The 6,365-nt window shown below is 36.4% G+C and overlaps 1 pseudogene; it reads left to right on the top strand.

Moving 5' to 3' along the window:
* The first annotated feature begins 2,908 nt into the window (after positions 1 to 2,908).
* Positions 2,909 to 3,249, top strand: LOC102855324 (annotated as a pseudogene).
* Positions 3,250 to 6,365: the final 3,116 nt, after the last annotated feature.

Below are 6,365 nucleotides of genomic sequence, written 5' to 3'. Positions count from 1 at the left end.
ATCCCTTCTTACAACATGCCCAAAGTACATCAGATAAAGCTTCAGAATCTTTTCCTCTCCAGAGTAGCCTGGTTTCACCTTCTCTAGGATGAACCTCCTAGTTCTCCCAGAAGTCCATGGTATATTCAATACTCTTTTCCAGCACCACAGCTCAAAGGCATAAATTCTCCTATTATCCCTTATCATTGTCTAGCTTTCTGACACGTAGCAAGTAATTGTAAAGACTATAGCCTGGATCAAGTGCACTTTAGTCTTCAGACTAACATTGTTGCTCTTCAGTACTCTGGAGAGGTCGCTGACAGCAGACTTTCCCAATGCAATTCATCTTTTGATTTCTTGGCTGCTGGTACCAAGAGTGTGTTGATTGTGGAGCCAAGCAGTCTGAAGCTGTTAACAGTCTCAATCTTTTCACTGTCTATCATGATGCTGCCAATTGGCCCAGTAGTGAGAATATTTGTCACACAGTGTCCAAAGCTATAATCTTTGCAGAAGCAGACTGCAACATCTTTCCCTTTCAAAGCAACTAACTAGTGGGTTGATCCATTCATCTATTAACAGCTAAGCACTTAACGACTGTACCAGTAGGGAACTTTATCTATCAGTTAGAGACAACTTTCTTGTTGTCATGTGCCACTGTGCCAGCTCCAACTCTAAACTACCATGTATACAACAGAACAGAACACTGCCCAGTTCTAAACCACCTTTACAATTGCTACTATACTTGAGCCCATTCTTGTGGTCATTGTGTCAATCCATCTACTGTTCCTCTTTTTCCTACTAGTCTTCTACTTTGAGAAACATGATATCATTTTCCAGAGACCATACTCTCTTGATAACACGACCAGTGAATATGAAATGAAGTCTCACCATTCTCGATTTTAAGGAACATTCTGGGTGCACTTCTTTCAAGATAGATTTGTTCTTTAGACACAATACCACAATTGAAAGTCATCAATTCTTCAGTTTTCCTTATTCATTGTTCCATTTTCACATGCATGTAAGGCAATGGCTTGGGTGATAAACACCTTAGTCATCAAAGTGTCATCCTTTCTCTTTTGCACTTTCAAAAGGTACTTTGCAGGTATTATAATTTTTAGATGAGTGTAACCTAATGTGAGTAGTGTAACTTGCCCACAGCTGTAGAGTTAGCTATTATGGGCAGAGCCATTTGAGCCAGGTAATCTGACCATGGAGTACAGTACTTAGCTAAAATATGTTACCATTTTTTAGCATGTATTATGGAAGTATGTATGTATATATGAAGTCTTCTCTTCAAGCAAGTTGCATTCAGCCCAACTAACTGTAACTGAAGATGCTCAACTTCTCTTGACTACAGTACTTTATATTCTTGCCCAACTCACAAAGAAGATAGGTAAATTTTAACAATAAAGAGATTTAACATAATAACTTTCATTTTTAAGAGAACTGTCTAAACATCATCTTAAGAAATTTTTTCCTCAAATATTTTTAGCTGAAACCATTATTTCTATTGAGTTTTATAATCTTATCTCTCCAGAAAGGGGACTTAGATGGTAACTTATTTTCTCAATATATGAAAAATAAAATTCAATTATGTGCAGAGTATTTTCTATTCTTTTTTCCTAGAAAAAAAATGTCAGAACACCAAACCAAGACAAATATGGAAGCTCCATCTTTACAAAAATCAAACATCCAAATAAGCCTGAAAAAGTGGAACTAACTATTCTATGTTTTAAAACAGAGATTCATAATTTCTTAAAATTTAACTCAGACACTTTCTATAGACTCACCTTATACAGTGTGAATAAAGAAGTGTTAAATTATATTAAATGCTAAAAGATAAGTTTAATAAATATTTTTTTCAAAACCACATGTTTTCAAAACCACCACATGTCAGTTAAAGTAATATAAAAACAATATACCAGGGAGTAAAGGTAGTAAAATAAATACCACTTTAAAATAAAATTAAGTATTTCCTATAATAAAATTTCTCAAGTAAGAATATCTCCTTGCAAAATTTAATCCTTAGGAAAAAGCTAAAGACAACACTAATTTCTCTTGTATCAATTAGGTCAGATTCCCTGACAAAATTCTACTGCTCTTGCAATATTTATTAAGTTAATGGACAACTCTATCAGAAAGGAATTGTATTTGAGAAACCAGAGTTTACAATAATAAAGCATTTCTGGCCCCAAACAAGAAGGTGTATAAATTTTGAACAAAAGAGCTGCAGAGACTTTGGCTCTTTTATGACCAAGACAGAGCGCATCCCTTGGGAAAGAAAAATGCTGTTTCACAGTATTTTATATGACTGGCAGTGGCACAACAAGTATCAATCTCTCCTAGAAAAGAGATGAGTTCGTTCATTAGAACTAGGGCCAAAATATCATCTGTTGCCCATAGATCCAAATATAATACCTTCTGGCAAAGAAACCCCCGAGAGCCTCAGCGGATGGACACTTGATCGTACCGAGCAAGTAATGTGAGCTCGAGTTTTGCTTGTTGTGGAGACATACACTGAGCATCCAGGCAGAGAACAAATCACATTACCTGAATTTTGAAAGTTCTTTGAAGATTGGATTTTAAACCTCTTGGTTTGTTTTGTTGGGTTTCCCCTCCTTTTTTGTTGGTATTTTTGTTTTACTTTGTGTTGTGACATTTTCAAGCTTACACAGAAGAATATGTGGGACTCCTTGTGTTTTAATTATCAACAGTAACAATTCTTAAAATTCGATACATCATTTTAAACAGATATGAAGTTTATAGATGACTAAATTTCAGGACCTACCTTTCTGGTCAAATGGGGGAAGTCTGGTTTTACTTCGTCCCTGTTGTTGCAGTTAAAAGAGTGGGTAAAAACGGGAAACGCCTTCTGTATAGGACATCAATGCAAGCCTGAATAGGAAAAACAATTCCTTCCACCTAAGCCATGGCTTATCAGTTATACAGAAATACCACCTTGGGAAACAGTCTTCAAGAGAGCCTAGAATGAGCTCATTCAGTCTCAACAAATCACGCCCCTCCCCCCCCAAAACTTGCTCAACAATTTCTCCTTCAGTTTGATAAGTCTATCAATTCAGCATTGGCTCAGAGAGTCAGGAACAGAGTCATTTTCAGGGGCTCTTTAAATACGTACAGATTCTGCGACAATGTGTGGACTTTGTTTTGAATGCTGTTGAATTCAGAGAGGTGACAGAGCTTATTGAAGTAGATAAAGTGAAAATTGTAGCCTGTGATGGTAAAAATACTGCCTCCGATACTACAGAATGAAGGGGTGGGGGATGGGGATGGCTTTTTTATGCCATCCTCTGTTATTATATGGCTTTTTGAAGAGAATCTTAGAAGAGACTTTTTTAATTTAGTCTAGCAATGCAGAAATTACTCCATTGTGCTGTGCTGTCAAAGAAGTCCAGTAGAAAGCTCAACTCCGTAGCCACTTCCATTCACTTACTATGCAGTATGAAGAAACCCAATTTTTTTAAATAACAAATCAAAAGTTGTTACCTGCCTATACATATTCTTTAATAAATGAACTTTAAGACATTAAAAAAAAGAGTTGGTAAAAACAATGCTTGGCAGCAGTTATTTCTTTCAGATTGAAACGTTAGGCATATAAATATTTCTGTAAGGTCCCCATCAATTAAAACTGAGCATATTCAGTAGTTCAATTTTATTATTAGTTCAACTCCAAAATAGACCAACACAGAGGGACTAGTTTATGATAATCAGTCTCATTAGACACTCATGTATTCCAATTGCTAATTTACATGAAAAGGAACTTGTAAAGCAATCTCAGTGTTTAGGTGAGTTCATTTATGAAAAAGCGTTTTGAAGGACAAAATTTGCTCAGCAAGTATAGAATCAGCATACAAGAAAATAGATGAAGGTAAGGGGGTAGCCTCACCCTGGTGCAGTCACCAGATGGACTCTTCTTTTGTAGCATTAGATTAGATTAGAGCCCTGACAAGCTCTTAAATTGCAAACTCTTTGTCGATTTTCCTAAGTGATCTCCATTTAAAAAATCATTTCATCACACGGTTCTGAAGATACGGAACTTCTAAGAAGATTTCAGCTGAAACTACATGAGTAACATTGCAACTTAGTCTTTCCTTTTTAGCAAGTTTAGGAAGCAGCATATTTAGAACTACTGACTCCTGGGTGTGCTATCTACATCCTCAGGGCATTGAGACTTGAACAGCAGCAAAACACAAATACAGAGTTTTCCTGCTTTTCCAGATTTCGAAGAATGGGCTCCATTTCCCACCCCCCACCCACACGTACACTGTTAGAAAGACGTATATAACCCAATCCTTTGTATGATGAGTTCCCAGATTCAGAACATGCAATTTAGATTTTCAGTTTGAATAGCCTAAAAAAACATAACAAACACAACCCAATATTTTTTTTATTTTGCTTCCCAGCTTTTTCCCTCTGTTGATATTTGTTTCTATGTAACATGATTTTTAAAAGGTGATTTTTTTTAAAATCATGAACCGCCTACCAGTTCATTATTGCTGTATTAGCTTTTATCAGAATGGAGATTTGAAACTACCTTTGAGAATTCCTCATTATAAGAATTTCTATTTCATTTGGTCACTTTTGTACTAAAAAATAGAGGACTAAATGAGAAGCTTTCTTCAACAAAGGCAAAGGGTTCATGACTTCCTTCATTTGTTCTGTTACTTCCTCTCTAACCCAACCCTACTCAATTCACAAGAATTCAACCATCCTGTATGCTGACATGAACTCTTAAAAAAGACCAACTAGCCAAAAGATTAAAACTGGAGAGCGTCTAAGTCTACTCTTAAAGCATGCTAAAACATTCTGATCTGACAGTAAGTAGAGTTGTTTGCTCCTCTGATCTATTAAAATTAATGCCTTGAAGACCATTTAGAGACAAAGAGATGAGGATATTGGAAGGGAGATTTCCTTGCTGTAACATTTAGGTTAATAGCATCTTCAAAATAATAACACTTGATTATTTTATTTACAAATATATGGTATGAGTATAAATAACAAAAATAACACACTCTTCTAAAATTTAAAAATTAGATTAAATGAAAAATTCATTTAAAATTTAAAAATTTCTGGCTTATTCTACAAAACAAGAGATAGTATTCATTTTTTCTATTTCCTTCAGATGAACCAGCTGTCATTAAGTTAAGTTTAATTTACGGTGAACCCAAGTATGTCAAGGTTGTGTGTCATCTGCATAACGCAGGTTACTCAGCAACTTTGTTTGCAGACTCTGAGAAGGACTTGAAACACTTATTGCACAAGTGCAAAGAATATAGCCTTCAATATGGATTGCATATCAATGCCAAGAAAATAAAAGATTCTTACCACTGGACCAATAGGTGGAGAGAAGAGTGAAACTGTTAAAAACTTCATTTTACTTGGAACCACAATTAACACCCTTGATAGCAATAGTCAGGAAATCAGGAGAAGTATTGCACTGGAAAAGTCTGCAGTGAGGGACCTCTCTAAATTATTGAAGAGTAATGATGTCAGTTTGAGGACAAGGTGTATCTGATTCAGGCCATGGTCTGTCAGATAACTTGATATTCATCTGAGATCTGGAAAACAAATAAGGATGACAGAAGGAAAACTGATCTCTTTGAGCTGTGGCATTAGAGAAGAGCACTGAACATCCGATGGACTACTGACAGAAAAAAAAAAAAACAACAAATAGGTCTTGGAGAGAGTGTGATGGTCAGTGTGCTCTTTGGAGGCAAGGAAGATGAAGCTTCACCTCATGTACTTTGGGCATATTTCTAGGAGGGGCTATTCCTTGGAGAGGGACATAATGCTCAGAAAGATAGAAGGTCAGCAAAGGAGAGAAAGACCCTCAAACAGGTGGATTGACACAACGATGGCCACAGTGGGTTCTAGTGTGTCAGAGAGTGAGGATGGCACAGGATAGGATGTGATACAGATCTACAATTCATAGGCTTCCTATGAATCATACTCAATGTAATGACACCTAACAACAACAAGAAGTATGCCAGAGTATAACTGTACTTCATGTGGCTTTCAATGGATGACTTTGAAAATTTGTTTCCAGGACTGTCTTCCAAATGCTTCTTGGTAGACTTGAATTCCCAAACTTTCAATTCATTGTAGACCGCCATTTGTGGCCCTGTGCTACGACTCAGGATTATTTCCCTCATTCATTGCCATCTAATTGAAACTGACTCTTACCTAGCCCTCTATTGTGTTTCTGAGGCCGTAAATTGATCAGGAAGAGATTTCCCGTCTTTCTTTGCTGGTAAATTCTAACCACATGAGATATATGGCCTTCGGGTTAGCAGCAAAATTCCCTACTAACAAGACCACAAGAGCACCCTCAAGTTTATTCACCTATGCTGATTTTCTTATCTAAATAG

Source organism: Elephantulus edwardii, unplaced genomic scaffold (genome assembly GCF_000299155.1).
Source record: "Elephantulus edwardii isolate Elephantulus edwardi_28Jun2011 unplaced genomic scaffold, EleEdw1.0 scaffold00294, whole genome shotgun sequence".
NCBI classification, from domain to species: domain Eukaryota; kingdom Metazoa; phylum Chordata; class Mammalia; order Macroscelidea; family Macroscelididae; genus Elephantulus; species Elephantulus edwardii.
The sequence above is the reverse complement of the archived record's forward strand: the minus strand, read 5'-3'. Positions and strand labels throughout refer to the sequence as shown.